The 18321-nt window shown below is 40.8% G+C and overlaps 2 protein-coding genes and 1 long non-coding RNA gene across 4 annotated transcripts in view; 2 read left to right on the top strand and 1 right to left on the bottom strand.

Moving 5' to 3' along the window:
- Positions 1 to 3562, top strand: part of UGT3A1 (UDP glycosyltransferase family 3 member A1) — a 50419-nt gene extending 46857 nt beyond the window's left edge. The window contains 1 exon segment of the mRNA NM_001133868.1: positions 112 to 3562. The gene's annotated coding sequence lies outside the window, so the exon portion shown is untranslated.
- Positions 3563 to 12097: 8535 nt separating this feature from the next.
- LOC112133462 (uncharacterized) lies at positions 12098 to 15755 on the bottom strand. Of its 2 annotated transcripts, none has more exons than XR_008525059.1 (4): positions 15638 to 15755; positions 15027 to 15082; positions 14718 to 14850; positions 12098 to 12290 (listed from the first exon to the last, which is right to left on the bottom strand). It is a non-coding gene; the product is annotated as an uncharacterized LOC112133462 (long non-coding RNA). The 2 variants fall into 2 exon arrangements; XR_008525061.1 differs by having other exon boundaries at positions 15633 to 15746.
- Positions 15756 to 15934: 179 nt separating this feature from the next.
- Positions 15935 to 18321, top strand: part of CAPSL (calcyphosine like) — a 39829-nt gene continuing 37442 nt past the window's right edge. Inside the window, exon 1 of the mRNA XM_002815488.5 lies at positions 15935 to 16016. The gene's annotated coding sequence lies outside the window, so the exon portion shown is untranslated. The remainder of the gene's footprint in view (positions 16017 to 18321) is intronic.

Raw genomic sequence — 18321 nt, 5'->3', positions numbered from 1 at the left:
TGCATGTGTTAGAAAAGTGTATGTATGCTTGTGTGTGTGCTCATGCAATACAAAGTCTGTAAGACTTGTGAGGCTACATCAGTAACACACCCTCTCTTTCTCTGCCAACAGGTACAAGTCGGCAGTGGTGGCAGCCAGTGTCATCCTGCACTCTCAGCCCCTGAGCCCCGCACAGCGGCTGGTGGGCTGGATCGACCACATCCTCCAGACTGGGGGGGCGGCGCACCTCAAGCCCTATGCCTTCCAGCAGCCTTGGCATGAGCAGTACCTCATTGATGTCTTTGTGTTTCTGCTGGGGCTCACTCTGGGCACTATGTGGCTTTGTGGGAAGCTGCTGGGTGTGGTGGCCAGGTGGCTGTGTGGGGCCAGGAAAGTGAAGAAAACATGAGGCTAGGTGTAGCCTTGGGTGAGGGGAGGGCATCCCTGGTCCTTTGAAGGTTCTCCCCACCCCAGCACAGGCCACCCCTGTGTTATCTCTTCAGCTCCACCTGCCAATGATCCCGCAACTTGCTTCCTTCTTTTCTCTGCCTCTGTTCAGAAATCTTCATGCACCACTCAGCCTTCTTGACTTGCCCCTTGTGACTTGGATCTCCCAGCTCAGATACAAACTTTCACCTGCCAGCCCTGCCTCCTCCTTTCTCCCTTTTCTGAGACACAGGACTCTGACAACTCCATCCTCCTTGTTTAGATGACTTCCCAGTCTCCAGTCCCCGTTTCTCCTTCTATCACTTTTCATAATAAAAACACAGGAAATATTTGACATATCTTCCATTTCAAATTCTTCCATTTTATGCATATATCTTGCCCTTCCTATAAGCTCTTCTCAAAGCTCAGGAAACCTGGTCTGCTCTCCTGCATTTAGGAAAGGAGAACCCCCGCCAAGACCTTTGCTCACTGCCTGAGACCCCTTCCTTAGAGAGCACCTCCTTTGCTGGTCAGACATGGAGCCTGCAGTTGGTCACAGATGATACTGTTTATTTCAGTTTTTACAGTTTCCTTCTTAAGATTCCCATCTTATAAATGGAGTACAGGGAACCTCAAGTAGTGAAGTGGAAACCCATGTGTAAGGCTTTGTGGCTTCAGGTACCAGTGGCTAAGGTAGTTTTAAAGACTTTGTTGATTTTAGAAAAATTCCATCTTCCATCCCCTACATGGCAGTTAATACCCTTCTATATGGTAAAACCTAAGAGATTACCTTAATCTGCTAGGAACAGAAGCAAGAAAAACCATGGCATAAACGCCCCCAGAGTGTTTGTTCATTTGTTTCATCTTTCTTAATAAAGCCCGAAGGTAGCCCATTCAGGGCTGTTGTGGTTGGTTGCTCCATCATGTCATCAATAGCCCATATCTTTTCTTTTTTATCTTCCTTAGTGTAACACCAAACTACCTCTCTGATAGCTTGTGTTCATGAAATATTTTACCTTCAAATGATTGTACCTTTTTATTTGCTTTAGAGTTCTGAAATAAAATGAAATTCCACTGTAATAAAACTGTCAAATGCATGGTATCTGATGAGTTAAAAACATAGAGTAGAAAACAGGCATATGGAGTGGCCCTGGATGAACCATAGTTTTAGATTGTTTAATTCTAGAATTGTGAAACAGATCTTGAAACAATTCAGATCAAAAGATGAAACTGTTACAAATGCTCCTGCAGAAATAGAGAATGCCCCCCACCAAAAACTTTGCCAATTCCATGAAAAGATTTGCTTGTGAGTCTGCAGAGCTGAGTGTTGGATGTCTATCCATTTTGTGAGTTCTCATGACACAAGAGCCAGAAGCGTGAAGCATGCAGAACTACATTAGAGTGTGTGTGTCTGTGTGCATATAATACAAGGTTTTATTGCTGTAATTCTTATGAAACCACGTGAATTGAGTGATGGCAATACTCCCATGAAGGGCAGACGTGGATCCTTCCCTGTGTTTTCTGTTGAATCAACAGCCACGATTTCATTCCCCTCATGAACAACACAAGGTCTTAGGGATAAGCCTCCCTGGCCAGTAACTCCCCTCCCACCCCAGCACATAGCCTTTCTCTAACACTTGGTAATTCATTGAGGTCAACTTTATGCCAGTTGTATAAACTTGCATCCCTAAAATCTGATCATAAGCAGCCAATGAGCCAGAATGATGCTTCTGATCTTGTTCTCTCCAAGCACACTCCACAGGGCTGCCAGCATGGCTCTGACAACCTAGAAATCTGGTGTTATCCCTCACTGTTTAAAATCTTTGTTCCCATTGTGTGGAATATAAGGGCTCTATGATTTGGTCCTGGCTACCAATCTAGGCACACCTGGAGCAGTTCTCCTCCCACTCTTTTCCAAATGTTCACTACACCCCCTCAGAACACATTTTGCTGTTTTTAACCTCTGGGCTTTGTCTATGCCCTTCCTTCTCTCAGAAATATCATCCTATTCTTGCTGGAATGAGAAACTTCTGCTTATCTGTCAATATCCAGTGTCATTGTGTTCACATTGGTAAGCCTGTGCCTGACCACTACACCCGAAATGGAGCTCACTGCATTCTGTTTTGAAGCATTTTTCTTACTATATCGCAATTATTTATTACAATATCTGTTTCCTATTTAGAAACTATAAGGTCATAAAGACAGGGACTGGTTCCTATTTATCTTGTTATTATAGAACCTGGCATAGTGCCTGGAACAAATACTGCTAGGACAACTGGATAATATTTAGAAAAAAGGCAATATTTGATCCAGACTTCACACTATATCAAAAACTGAATTCCAACACACCAGATATCTAGGTACAAAAAATGATACCATGCTGAGTCTAAGAGAAAAAGTGAATTTTTCCATAGCCTGTGTATAGGGAAAGACTTTCAAAATAGGAATCAAAAATCCTGATACAACAAGAGAAGTGTAAATTAATTTGACATAAAAAACTTTGGCATGGCAAAAATCATGGTAAGAAGATTAGCGATCCAAATTAAAAAGTCGGAGAAACATAGCTGCCACATATATCTCACATATAGACCTAATATTTCTGATAAACTAAGAACTATTAAAATTGAAGAATCTATGATACATATACATACTGAAATAATATTCAGCTTTAAACTACAATAAACAAAAGCAGAATAAGCTAATATGGAGCAAATTCCAATACGGTTAAGTAAAAAAGAGCAAAGAGTAAGAGTAACTATAGGATGTATCCTTTTTTTTTTCATAAGAAAAGGGAAAGTATGTGTATGGGGGATAATGAAAAAAATATGTATCTATGTGCATTGCCTTGCAAAAACAGTGCAGAGGGAATAAACCAGAGTGTGATAGATTATCTCTGAGGGTGGTGTTTGAATAGGGTGGAAGGATCCATGGGTTTATGTTTTTACATAGTTTGGATCTTGGAAACGTTAATATTTTGCATACCAAGTATATGTTTAAATTAACAAGGAGAGAAAAGCCAAGAACTGAAATACAAATGGAAACAAATGAAATCAATTTTTTCCAAATGAAAATGTAACTATACTGTAGTGAAAAAAATTAGCATCATTACCTTTTAAACACAGTACTTTTACTACATACTGTACACAATCAATTGAAAGAAAAAAATGAACTCCTAACGAATCTTGTAGTCTATTGAGTAATTGTGTTATTCTCAGTTGGCAAATTAGTGTATCTGAACCTAATTTCTGTGCGTATTAGGATTGAGTAAATGCATCAATGACAGTGAGAGTCAGGTTTCTTATTTTGGAAAAAGGAATTAGAAATGTGGGAAAGGGGAAGATTAGAATAACCCCTGTAGTGTTGTATTGGAATTAGAGTTATCAGTATAAATTTATAATTTTTCATAATATAAATATAAATATAAATATAGGTATAGGGAGAGATATAGGTATGTATTCTTTATACCCACATTTATATATGTATGTTTCTTAGCTCTGTCTATGGAAGAGGAATTACAAACAATGGCACTTCATTAGCAATGAACACACCTAGGCAACATATCCTGTTTCTGAATATCACTCCTCACTAAAAGGTTTCCTTGAGAAATTCTAGGTTCTAAAATTGGGACAGGGAAAGTGCAAGATAAGCCTAGATCATCATGTGCAAGAAAGAAATAAAAGCCTCCAAAATAATGGAGCTTACACAGGCGAAACACAATGAACAATGATAGTAATAGGTTACATCTTATTGAATAAATAAGAATTCAAGAGACAATACTGACAATAAATAAATAGATTACATAGATAGATAGATAGGACTGAAGACAAATGTTAAAACAAAATGTGATATAAAACATAGAAGGGATGTTAGAGTTTAAAAAGCATTAATTTGCCACCATCATCATGATAATTGATTCAGACAAGAATCCTAAAGGATGATAAAATGTGAGTGGAAGTTTGATAAGGAATAGGAGGCTTATACAGTTTCAAAATAGCACCACACAAATTAATTACTAATTATAGGTGGAAAATAGTAACTTTACGGTTGAGTATTTTGGTGGACATGACCTTAGCCAAATGATCAAAGTCAGTATCATGAATAATGGGACCATCTCAGGTCATGTGCCTCCTACTGTGATTCACTGAGATAGAGATGATGTACCTTTGTAGTATTTTCAGCAAAACTCCACAACACAAAGTATAATGAAAAATCATCAGACAAATCCAAACTGAGAAGCATTCTACAAAATAAATGGCCTGTATACTTCAAAATGTCAGTGGCATGAAAGACAAAGAAAGGCTGAGAAATCAGTCTTTACTGAAGGGGATGAAATCTTCAAGATAATCAAATGCCCTGAATAATCCTGGATTAAATTTTGCACCAGAAAAATAATATTACCACATACCACATTGGATGTTATTGGGACAATTGGCTAAATTTGAATAAGGTCTATAGATAAGATAATGTTACTATATCCATGCTAAATGGTACCTTTGTAATGAAGATTGTTTGACTGGGAGGCTACAATATCTGAAATATAATAATTGTCAACATGTATGCATGTAATGCCATGGCTTCAAAGAGTATAGCACAAAAATGCAGAGAAGTACAAGAAAAAAATTGAATAATGTGAAGAGACTTTTAAAAGCTTTCCAGTGAAAAATTTCTAACATTTATAAATGCAGTACTTGGGCCGAGCGCGGTGGCTCATGCCTGTAATCCCAGCACTTTGGGAGGCCGAGGTGGGCAGATCATGAGGTCAGGAGATTGAGACCATCCTGGCTAACACGGTGAAACCTTGTCTCTACTAAAACAAAACCAAACAAAACAAAACAAAACACAAAAAATTAACCAGGCGTGGTGGCGGGCGCCTGTAGTCCCAGCTACTCAGGAGGCTGAGGCAGGAGAATGGCGTGAACCTGGGAGGCGGAGGTTGCAGCGAGCCGAGACCGCGCCACTGCACTCCAGCCTGGGTGACAGAGCGAGACTCCGTCTCAAAAAAATAGAAAGAAAAAAAAAGCGGTATTTGGTGTCTCCCATCCAGCCTCAGTGATTACCACTCCTGGCTGATGCAGTTTGGCTCTGTGTCCCCACTCAAATCTCATGTTGCATTGTAATCCCAAATTTTGGAGAAGGGACCTGGTGGGAGGTGATTGAATCATGGTGGCTGATTTCACCCTTGCTATTCTCATGACAGTGAATGAGTTCTCATGAGATCTGGTTGTTTGAAAGTGTGTAGCACTTCCCCCTTCACTCTTCCTCTCTTGATGCTCTAGCCCTGTGAGACATGCCTGCTTCCCCTTCACCTTCCACCATGATTGTAAGTTTCCTGAGCACCCCCAGCCATGCTTCCTGTAATAGCCTGTGGAACCGTGAGCCAATTAAACCTCTTTTCTTTCTAAATCACCCAGTCTCAGGTACTTCTTTATAGCAGTGTTAGAATGGACTACTACGTTGGCCAACTTTCTTTATACTTTCGGTGCCCCCACTCATTTTCCATTCCTTGTCACCCAAAGAATTTTGAAGCAAATTCCAGATATCATAGCATTTCATCTGTAAATATTTTAGAATGTATCTCTGAGAGTCTCTCTTTTTCCATACCACAGTAACATTATAACACACCCTCAAATCAACAGTAACCTCTTAATATCAAATACTCATTGTTCAGAACTCTCTGACAGGGATATGAGATTTTTAAGAGTTCAGTTGAATCACCCTGGTACCCCACCCTTCATGTGTCCTTCCATGTTATTTATCACTAACACACCACATATTTGACTTATTTATTTTGTTATCATTTGACTCCCCCACAAGGATGTAAGTTCTGGGAGGCAGGCGTTTTGTCTTTGTTGTTCAATGTACTCTGTGCAGCAACCAAACAGTGCCTCACAGATGATTACCTATTAGTATGCTTGTTGAGTTAAAGAATAAGTTTAGGATGAGAAAACAAATTCTCTGTTTGCTAATGCGTTATTGGAGGTCCAAAAATAATAAATGGGCTGGAGCCCTGTGATGCCTGGTAAAGACCTGCCCCTGCCCTCTGCATCAACTCCTCAGAGACCAATGGACATGCCTGTGTTGCAGAAATGTCTAAGGATGCAATACTTTAAATTCAGATTTTTTTTTTTTAAAAAGGCTTATAGACAGAAGACATGTAATAGTGCAAAGCAGAATTCAAGGGCCCACTTCATCATGTAGGCATTGAAGGACTTTCTCTGTCATTTTGTTGTTTGTTTTTTAGATACAGGATATTAATATGTTGCTTAGGCTGGCCCCAAACTCCTGGGCTCCAGCCATCCTCGTGCTTCGGCTTCCTGAGTAGCTGGGATGAGAGGTGCATGCTACTGTGCCTGGCTCTGCCTGTTTGAGAATTGCACTGAAATCCTTTATTAAAGGCAGCATTATATTGAGGATGGGGAATGCAAAGATGGTATTTGGGAGTAGTGTGCCCACCCCTTGCCAGGGCTGACATTTCAAGGGGGTAAAATTGTAAGCTGTCTTCAAATTGTCCCTGAGAAGATTGTGGAAAAAGCCCCAATTCTATTTTATACTTATTCAGGATTATAATGTAAACTTTAGAGACTTATGCTTTTAATAAAGAAATGAAAATACAGGGGTGCTTAACCCGTTTGGACACTAGAATCATTTTATGGATATGATATCTTCTAAGGAGTCTGCCTGAGTAATAATCGTAGGCCATTTCCCCTTTGTAGATCATTATCTTTTGGGGATTGGCTTCCAGAGTTCTTGAGCTTGTGACACTAGCTAGAAATTTTATACAGGTATCCGGGGAAATGAAGCATAGGGATGTCCGTATAAGGTTATGAAAGTTGTCAGAATCAAAATGGAGTCACCTGTGTTAAAACCCTGACCAATGGAGCCAGGGAAGGTGGTGAAGGGAGGTTCTCACACAGTATCCCTAATAACAAGAACTATCACATAAGACTGCAAAAACCACAACCTTGGTTAGGCCACTGCACCCTTACACAAAAAAATACTTCTGTGAGGATATCTGTCCAGCAACTGCCTATCCTACCTTGGACTGATGTCACCCTTGTTATTGATCCTTCTAGCCAAGGATAATTGTCTAAAAATGACCTGTGTAACCCTCCTCATTTTTCATTTAAAAAAGCCTTATTGTCTTCTTTTATCTCCCTGAATATGCCCATGTGTATTCCCACTGGAATGCCCATTTCTTTTAAAGAGGGTCTCCAAAAGGTTTCTTTTAGAGACAGCATCTCTCAATGTGAGCTATTTGGGTTTGACAAGGTCATCAGAATAAGAAAGGAAGTGTGGCACCATAAGGTCAGGGAAGGACCCATAAAAGGGAGATGGGTTCCTGTCACCTCAAGCTGCAGCTGTCATCCACGTGATTTCTTAGGGTCCCTAGTTTTCTTGGTTCATACTAATTTCCAGGAGGGGAGAGTGGTGCTTACGTGGTTAGGGCAGGGTTCAAGGTTCAGTTCACCAATCCCCCCTTTCCACTGCGGCTGGTTTGGGAGAGTGAGAATAGGGTATCTAATCGATCATGAATTGAGTAAGAAGGGGCAGAGGGTGAGAGGGAACAGACAGAAGAGAAGATAGACAGGCTCTCCTCTCCTACCCCTTCTCAAGCCTATAGACAGTGCCTTTGGTGCACAGGGTCCCTTAAGCGGGTGCAGGGCACACAGCCTAAGGGCTGGGTTCTGGGGCTTCTGCAGGAGTGTGCATGGCTGGGCAGCTGGGCTCTGCTCCTAGTGGGCTTCCTTCTCTTTGGGATTCTGCTCTCAGAGGCCGCCGAAATCCTGACAGCATCCACACTTCTTGAGTGCTTGGCGGGAAAATGCAGAGACAAGCATGTTCCAGGCACCACACATGGGCACTGGCAGTTCTGTCAGAGGGTCATGCAGGTAGTTTTCCACGCTGGGCTGGCGTCTCGGGCTGGAAAAGGAAGAGGACGGTAGGGGCCACGGAGCCAGGAAGGGCCTCTAACCCAGGGTGGAAAAGACAATTCTGGAGAAAACGGAAGTTTCCTTTCCTCTCTCCAGCTCTGGACGTGCGCTGCATCGCGCAAGGTTGGAGCCAGCATTTAATTTCCCAGTCCAATACGTTCGCCCAGGGCAGCCTTCCTCAGTGCTGAAGAGATGTTCCGTTGCTCATTCAGTTCTTCTAAGTGGGTGAAGGAGAAATTGTAGCAAGCATTTTCAGGCCCTTAAAGACCGAGGAAAGGTGCTCCTGGACGTGCCACAGCAAATTGGGGTTGTTTTCGTCCATAGGAAACCCAGAGAACTGACTGGGGCGACGAGAGGACCCCTGGACAATCGGGTCTTTGGAAGCCCTTTTATCTTTCATTCAAGCTACTGGAAAGGTTTTGAAGGATAACTTGGGCAGTTAGTTTTGCATTTTGTGTCCCTATTTTTATTTCTTTTACTTTTACCCCCAAGGGAATAGAAGATAAAAGAGAAAATATACCAAGGGAAAGGAGGGACCTCCCCAAGACCCTTCTTACGCCCACCCTGAAAGGATGGTGGGCTCTCTCTTAGATCAATTTAAGATCATTGAGAATCTGGGATTCCTGGAGCTGGATGAAACCAAGGAGTTCATTTAATTCGACCTCTCCCTTTTGTTTTCCTAAGGGGGATACCAAGGATTAAGGAAATCGAGGCACCGTTTGCAAGAGCACACCCAGCCTTCCTAATAGTCCATGAGGAGTTGACTCAAGATTTCTTACTCCGAGTCGGGCGCGGTGGCTCACGCCTGTAATTCCAGCACTTTGGGCGGCCGAGGTGGCTGGATCTCCTGTCAGAAGTTCGAGACCAGACTGACCAATATGGTGAAGCCCTGTCTCTACTAAAAATACAAAAATTAGCCAGACGTGGTGGTGCATGCCTGTAGTCCCAGCTATTCGGGAGTCTGAGGCAGGAGAATCGATTGAAACCGGGAGGTGGATGCAGTGAGTCGAGATCGTGCCACTGCACTCCAGCCTGGGCGACAGAGTGACACTCCATCTCAAAAAAACAACAACAAAAACTGTTTTAGAAAGTTGTGACTCTGTGTTAATCTTTTTTTGCTTGTTCGTTTTTCTTGATCATTAGGAGAAAATAAAAGCTTATCTCTTCAATTATACTGTTTCCCTGCCTCAGACTTCAAGAGGGAGTTGATGTGGTTTGTGAGGTGCTAAAATCCCAGGCTTTGTCCTAGAATGCACTCTGGCTCAAGACCCACCATGAATGGATGCATGTGTGGTCACCCCTCTCTGCTTCTTACATGGATAAAATGTGAGTAAGAGCAGGCATTCTGAGGGGTAGGGGATTTTCACTTTATATATTCCTTATTACCTCAGACCACACAAGTGTGGGTGTTAAAAATAGTCACTCCCACAGATACACACTATTTCTCTAGCACCACAGCCTCCACTTCGAATCCAATCGCTATGGGACTTCAGCTCCCAAATAACACTTGCTTCTAATTTTTGGCTATTGCCGTACCTTCTTTCTTGATCTGGCTTTCTCTGATGCCAAGACTCTTAGATTCAAGAAAAACGCCCATGTTGAAGCATGGTTTAGGAGAAGACGTATGTAAAATTAAATGATTCAAACTTACAGCTGTTGGAACTTTAACTTACTCTGAGCCTTGGGAGGAATGTGAGTTACATAGCATGCAGTCAAGTAGCATGCATCTGCAATTTATGCTTCTCTGATTATAGATTAACCTCCTTCTTTATTCTTCTATGGTAGATAATTAGGAAGACCAAGAGGTGCCAGAGATAAGACTCTCTCAGGTCCTAGCCCCTTCTTAAGCAGTAACAAAGTAATCTTCCTGGGGATGTAGCAATCTGTAATCAATCAAATTGCTGTAATGTATGCACTGGTCTTGTATGGCAAATGTAATACTGCTAAAACTTCTCTGTTCCTACCTTTTAAGTGAAATCTTAACTTCATTTCAGAACATTGACCCCATTTGTTTGGAGTCAGTGTTTTCCGGGTGGTCATCCTCAAGGTTTGCACTTGAATAAACTCTATACCTAATCATGTTTTCTAAATGTCATTATGTAAGGTTGACACATTAGTGTGATGGAACTTGTATCTCTCCTAAGAATCAAACTTTTCTTTCCTTAGGATCCGAAGATTGTTCTAGAGAAGGGGTGACCACACATGCATCCATTGCAACCAGTTGCAAGAGAGACTAGGACATCGCCCATTCTAGAACAATCTCACAATTTTCCTGAATGTCTTCATTTGACTTTGCAGAAAATTCAGGCCCCAAATAAGAAATATCCTGCCAAATATTGAAAGTAATGGCAAAACCGCAATTACTTTTCCACCAACCTAATACATTTCAATCTCAAGGATTTTGGCTGTAAATGTTGACTACACATTTCTCCCTCCAATGGAAGTTTCTTGGACTCAACCTTTAGCTCCCATATTTCTATTTCCTACAGTAACATAAAATTCCAAAGTGAAGGATCCCAGAGATAGCCCTGATTGGTTGTCCATCAAGAATCCTTCAACTCACATTCACAGCTCTGTGCCATATTTTCCACCAATGCAGTTATTTCTTTCGGACACAGTATCTCCATAAAATCTCTGGTTAGAATGCAACATGTGTCTTGGAATAAGAAATGCCTAAGGTATGAGCACAGAGAAGAAGCTCGTGACACTGACATGGAGACCATGAGTCACAGAAGAAATCTTTGGTGGAAGATTGCCACAGATCAGGGATTTGGGCAGTTGGAATATAGGTGCCTGGGCTGGGGCTTACCCAAAGTGAAATGGAAGAACTGGTGAAGCTTGTCTTCACGTGTTCACTATTGCACTTCTTGTTTCCCAGCCTTTTTTCTCCTGGCTTTCCCCCATACCTCCACAAACCCCTATCATGTGGGCTGCATGCAGCAAAATCATAGGGGTGGAATTGCCTGAGGCCTTGAGGGCTCAATCCTAGCCCAGTGTGTCCAGGAGGTGGCACATGGAGTCAAAAGGGATTATTCTCTTGCTCTAAAATGTAATGTCTGCCTGCCCTGCTGAGTTTTGGTCTTACTTGGAGCCTGTTACTTTTGTTGGGAGAGCGAGCGTGGAAGGGTGCTCTTTCTCGCTTTTGGAATGGGAATGTCTGTCTTATGCCTGTATCACCATTGTATCTTAGAAGTTGTTACCTTATTTTGATTTTGCAGGTTCACAGATGAGACTCTGGATTTTGGACTATTGAGTTGATGCTGAAACCAGTTAAGACTTTGGAATTAGAGGATTGGAGTGAATGTATTTGTATGTGATAAGGACATGAGTTTTTGGAGGGCAGGGACAGAATGTTGTGGCTTGACTGTGATTTTCTTTTATCGGACCATCCCTGGATTTAGCTCTAGTAATCATCGGCTGATTGCCATACTGTTTTTATCAATGATCTAGTATAAAACAGGTTGATCCTATCAAATTCAGATTCCTTTAAAATGATAGCTTTTAAAGACAATGTTTGAGATTTTTTTCGGACCTAAGAAGGGCTCTTCCTGGCTGTCTTTTCCCAGTTTCCTCTGGCAAGTTAGTCACCCTACAGTTTAACTTGTATCTCCAATGAATCTACCCATCGCCTGCCAATTGCCTTTCACCACTAAGTCCACTGTTTCTTGTTTTTTCTGTTTGGGTTCTCTTGGGCTGGAACCACTCCATGGTTTTTGTTGAAGATGGAGCCAATTGCTTTGCAAAGTCTATCAGTCAGATTTCCTCATTAAAACAGAGCAGTAGGATACCTTTATTTTTTCAAGGAATTGGCATAAATGATTTTGGAATTGTAAGAGTTGGCAATCTGAAATCTGTAGAGCAAGCCAGCAGGCTGGACACTCTTGGGTGGGAACTGATATTCCAGTCTTGAGGTAGAATATCTTCAAATAAACTGATTGTAGATATTAATCACATCTAAAAATAATATCAGAGCAACACATAGATTAGGGTTTGATTTAATATCTAGGTACAATGGCATATGTCAAGTTGACATTAAAAACACAGTTTTATACAACTCTTCTATAGCATACTGGGAATGTACTAACTCTTCCCCAGAGTGGAGGTCCTTGGGTGATGTTCACTCTCATTCTTGATATTCTGTAACATAAATACTGTGAAGTAATCTATTAGATTTTAAGGAGATAGAGTGAGAAGAATACAATAGTATTCTACACACACAAATTCATAACAAAATACAAGGTAAATTCTCATAACATTTACAATCCTTTCACAACTGATCATATGGTGATAGCCAGCATTTGTATTTCATATGCCCTTTGCCCTCAGCAAGTACCACAATTGATTTTTTGCCTGACTGGGAAGGGGACCCAAATATTCATTCTTGAAGAGTTGGGGTTATTAGTTTTCCTTACTAAATTGGGTTATTGTAGATTTTTTGTTGACTTTAATAAAGGGGCATGGGCATACTTAGTGATGTGCTAACAGAGTTACTTTATTCCAGGCTTATTCTTCTTTTTAATGACCTATAACAGTAAACCAAAGAGATGATTGCAGTTATGACAAGTGCTACAAAGAAGACGAAAACATAGTATTCACTACTTTTTTTTTCCAACTTTTATTTTATGTTCTGGGGTATATTTACAGGTTTGTTACACATGTAAATGTGTGCCATGGTGGTTTGCTGCACAGATCCTCCCATCACCTAGGTATTGAGCCCAGCATCCATTAGCTATTCTTCCTGATCCTCTCCCTCCTCTCCCCACACCCTCTGACAGGCCCCAGTGTGTGTTGTTCCCCTCTGTGTGTTGTTCCCCTCTGTGTGTTCATGTGTTCTCATTATTCAGCTCCTATTTATAAGTGAGAACATGCAATATTTGGTTTTCTGTTCCTGCATTAGTTTGCTGAGGATAGCTTGCAGCTCCATCTGTGTCCCTGCAAATCACATGATTTTGTTCCTTTTAAGGCTTACTCTTCACATCAATGTGTAGTAGCACCTCAATTTCCCTTAGTAATCAGGTCTTGCATCATAAATCCAGTCCAACATTTCAATCTCCCTAAGCCTTTAGATACCTTCCTTTTCAGTGTCCCAAGGCAATTCTGGTATTTCAGCTTCATTTAGTGTAGGCCACCCTTTGTTTCATCTTTAACTCAACCAAACCCATCAAGCTGCAACTCTATATTGAGAATTTGTGCTTTGTGGGCCTGTATCAATAAATTAATCTTGAGTCAACTTTATGTTCCTTCTACCATTATTTCACACTATTAACTTAAATTCTCACATGTATTCACCAGATTTCTGTCTGTATAAATTGAAAAAATACGCATTACTTTTGGTATGTAGTATGTCTCCCATTGGTTCACAATTTTAATCTCTCTTTCAAGCCTGTTGGGACTAGAGTCTATATATAGATATAGATATAGATATAGTTCTACAAGCCAAGAGGCTTGGTGGAAGTAGATTCTGAGGATAATCAGCAGGGTCTTCCAATTAAAATACCTCAGAGGTGCTAGTACACCTTCCTTTGAAAAATCAGGATGAAGCTTCTCAGACATGCATAGCAGGGTTGCTCCTACTGGCAAAGAAGATGCAAGAGAATTTAGAGGTTAAGTGTCCTCAGCTTCATCAGGATCTGCCCTATATGTTTCATTCCAATTTTCAGAATCTCATTCCTTCCCAATCAATTCCCTCAGTTTAGCAGAAGATACTTTGCTTGGTTGGGAATTCAATTTGCACTGTAATTCTGCCACTCTCAGGATGAGACTCCGGATTTGATTTTCTGAAACCTCAGGCTGATGACAATGGGAGATAAGTACATTCCTCCAGGAAGACATAGAAGGTTTCAGATCATTTATGTGGAGCTTGAACTTGGAATTTCAAGCCCTGAGTTCATCCTTTTTCTTTACTTTTTCTACCACAGTTACAAGCAGTCATCCTCATTACATTTATTAGTTTGACTAAAATATTTTAAGATATCATGATTACCCAGAAATTTGCCTTTTATGAATATTTGATTAGGAATCCAGTAGTAATATTTTACAAATCTTGTTACCACATTACACCATAGACTATCATTGTCTTCTTTACCACTGGAAAGAATACTTATGCCTTAAAATATAATCAATCATGTCAGAAACCCAATACCACAAACCCAGATCCAGTTTTTTGAACTGGTAAAACCCTTGGAATTACACCAGTTGCTAGCAGTAGAAATAAGCGAAAGCGTTGCTTAAGTACTCCAGAGATTTTGTTCTTTTTACTTTATTTGACACAGCCTGGAGGCAGACTATTGAGGGCTTGCAAGGTGGCTCCATCATGCTGTCCGTTGTCTCAATTTTTCTGTTTCTTTTTTATCTTTTCTTAAATTATTGCACCAAACTTACTCTCTGGTAGGTGGCTTTCAAGAAATACTTCATATTTAAATGCCCATGCCCTCATCTTTGCTTTTGCATTCACAGATGGAATCAAGTTTCTTCTTAAAAGTTTCAAATGCAGGATATCTTGTGGGTTAAAGCACTGAAAAGAAAACATTAGAGATCTGAGGTTGCCCTGGAAGAACCATAGTTCTAATTACTTAATTCTGGGACAATTCTTCAGACAATTCAGATAAAAGGATGAAATAGCTACTACATATATTCCCTGCAGATATAGCAAATGACCCAAGCCCTTGTCAAATCCATGAAAGAACTTACCTAGAAGTCTGCAGAGCTGGGTGCCTGGCATCTATTCAGTTCTGTGAGTTCTTATACTGGAAGGATTTCGCACACAACCAGGATTACGTTATATACAGAGGTGTGTGTGTGTGTGTGTGTGTGTGTGTGTGTTTGTGTCAGAGAGAGAGAAAGAGAGAGGTGTAAGGTCTGAATCAGCACTAATTATACCTGCCTGCTCCTGAGAGCAGGACGTGCAGGAGTGGGAATTGCAAGGGTAGGGTGGATGTCATAGATACACAATGAAAGAGAGCATAATGTAGATATTTTCCTCTAAATAAGCCACTAGATTTCTTCTTATCTGGCAAAGTAACTGCTAGGGAACGTGTGAAAAACAGAAGTAAAAAGAAACAAAAAGAGAAAAGAAGAGAAGAAACCAAGGATGAAAACAGCAGAAATGACATCCTCTGCAAATGCAGAGAAGGAGGGAGAACCGTGAATCACCTATAATTACTCCTGCCTGCTCCCAAGGGTTGTGGTTTTAAGTCTCACCTGGTAATGAGGCACCCTAGCAGTAAGCTTTCTGGGGACAACAGAAGGACAGAAAGGTGCTGCCTAAAAGAAAGAAGACAATGTGCTGAGCACTACCTTACACAATATGGGAGACAAGTTTTGATGCTGTTCTAGAAACCAAACCATTGCCAGCAAAACTTCTGGCTGGCTTCTCTCCCAGTGCAAATGGCTTGAGCTTTCACAGTCACTGAGATTTCCTAGGCAACAGGAGTGTAAACTTCAGAAAAGGAAGAACCAGAGTAGAGATTGACAGTGAGCTCAGCCAATCAGGCTGTGAATCTGCAGCAGTGATCCCAGGCCCTCCAATTAATACTAAGAGAGTGGACCAGGGCCTCTGAGGAAGACAGGTAAGAGGGAGGAGGCTAAGGTGGCTTGGGAGGGACCAGTTTTCCTAGATGCAGGAGACAGCGTCCATAGTTTCAGTTTGAAGCAACTGGTGGCAAAAGGTTAGCATTTAAGGTAAATCAATGTTTTTATCTATTCTATGATTTGATTTTTTTTTCTTGGTGTGTCTTAGCTGAGAAAAGAAGACAATAGATGTTACTCTCTCTAAAAAGAAAACCTAAAAGTCTTTGGAGAGTTCTTGGACTAGAGAAGCTATCACTAGGCTGTCAGTGCAAAGAGGAAAGAGCTTGGTACTGGGAAAGATTTTTGTAACCTTTGTAAAAAATATGCTTAGATAAAAATGCACAAAAATCAATTTCATTCAGTAAAGGGGAAGGAAGTAAACATTATTGAGCAGTCATTAGGTACTAGGTATTTGAGTGTGAAGGGTTTGGGTGAATTGCTCTAACAATCCTGATGACCACTGATAAAACTGAGCTTCAGGAAAGTTCAGCATTTCCAAGTCACAAAACAATAAAACATTTCAACTTTCATTCAGACCTTGCTTTGTCTGATACTTAAACTTATGCTATTTCTGCTATGCCCTGACAACTGAGAATCAGAATAAAAATCAGAATTCTTATTAAAGTGTACGTAGATGGCTTGTTCAAAATTATATCAAATAGTTGATTTGGTTCATCAGAGACTTGAGTGGGTCCTTTACATTCTCAGTAAAGGACAACACCAATGACCCAGGCAGACATCTCTATTGCCTTCAGTCTGGAGAGTATTTAAACCACATTAAGTAGATGAAATTCTCCTGGTTGTTTTTTTTTTTTTTTTGATATTTTTTCCTCAAACCCTACAACCACAAAAATCTATTTTGTTATTGAACGTTTTAAATATTGAGATTTGAATTTCAGGCATACATTTGTATTTATATTCTGATAGCAATTACTCAATAGCAATGACAATGATAAATTCTAATAGCAATATAATAGCCTCCTGCTAAGCCCTGATGATATGGTAATAGGAAACGCAAAGGATACAGCCCTTGCTTGTAAGGACCTTATAGTCTGTCTAGCAGGGCAAGTAATTCTGAAAACGAATTACATTGTCGTGCAATGTGAATGCTATTTGGACTTCACCACATGATCATGGAAGGATGGGTGGGACTTCTCTGGGCCAACAGGAAAAAGAAGGTGTACCTGCAAGTGTGACTACATGTACAAAGGCACAGAGATATAGTATGCTATGGTGTGTTTGGGGAATGTGAGTGAGTAGAGATGCAGAATAGATTTTGAATGGATGGAGAATTACTAGAAATGGCTGGAGACATAGTAAGGGCCAATGCATGAATTAAATGCTAAGAACTTTCATTTTACCTGTATGCAATGGCGAACCATCAAAAGGTCTTAAACTAGATCGTGAAGTTCTTGTTTTCATTTTCTAAAGATTGCTCAGTCTTCTGAAAGACAAAGTACAAAGGGCAAAGCTCGGGGCAGGAAACCAGCTAGGAGACAGTTGCAATGGTGGAAATGAGAAGTGATCATGTCCTGGGCTGAGTCAGTATCCATGGCAATGGAGATGAGGGAATGGAAATGCAGAATGTGTCAAGGTAGTGAAACTCTACAGGACTTAGCTGCTATTTGGATGTAAAGGGTGAGGAAGAGTCTAGGATAATGGTCAGTTAATGACCCGGGTAAATGGTATTGCTGTTTCCTGAAGCAAGGAGTAAGGAACATAGGTAATGAATTTGGCTATGGAACATTAAACTGAAAATGTCTGTAGGTCATCCAAGTGCACATGTTTTGTGAGAAATCTGGCTCCAGAGAGTGCCCACATTGGAATAAAGATTTGGTAGTCATCATTGTATCAGGGGATATGACTGAGATTGCCATAGGATAGTGGAATAGTGAGAAGAGAATAGATAACTGAAGCCCGAGAAACAGCACTTAAGAAGCAGGTGAAGACAAGGAAGAAACAAAATAGGACAGTTCCAAGAGGGAGGAGGAGAGGACAGGGAGTTAGATTTATAGCCATTGAGAGAAAGGGTGTCAAAAAGGAAGAATGACCAATAGTCAACTGGTAGGAGAAGTGAACTAAGGGCTAATGACCGTTGAAGTTGGCAATCAGGTTAGCAATGACTTATTGAAGAGTATATTTGTTGGAATGACAGAGTGAAGACCATATTGAAATGGACCAAAGCATGAATGGGGCATGAGAAAGTAGAAAATCTGGAAATTCTTTCAAATAGTTTGATTTTGAGGGATGACAGCTAGAGGAAGTTCAGGACTGAGGGACCACAGCAGATTCATGAACTAAAGGAAGGAGCTGCTGGAGAGGAGGAAAAGGGTATAACTGATGGCTGAGAGTCTTAGAGGGGTAGGCCTCTGTGTTGCAGGTACAGAGGGCATCCTTAGATGGGAGGAAGTTCAGC

This window comes from Pongo abelii, chromosome 4, assembly GCF_028885655.2.
Source record: "Pongo abelii isolate AG06213 chromosome 4, NHGRI_mPonAbe1-v2.0_pri, whole genome shotgun sequence".
NCBI classification, from domain to species: Eukaryota; Metazoa; Chordata; class Mammalia; order Primates; family Hominidae; genus Pongo; species Pongo abelii.
Note: the sequence above shows the minus strand (reverse complement) of the source record. Positions and strands in the feature narration are given on the sequence as shown.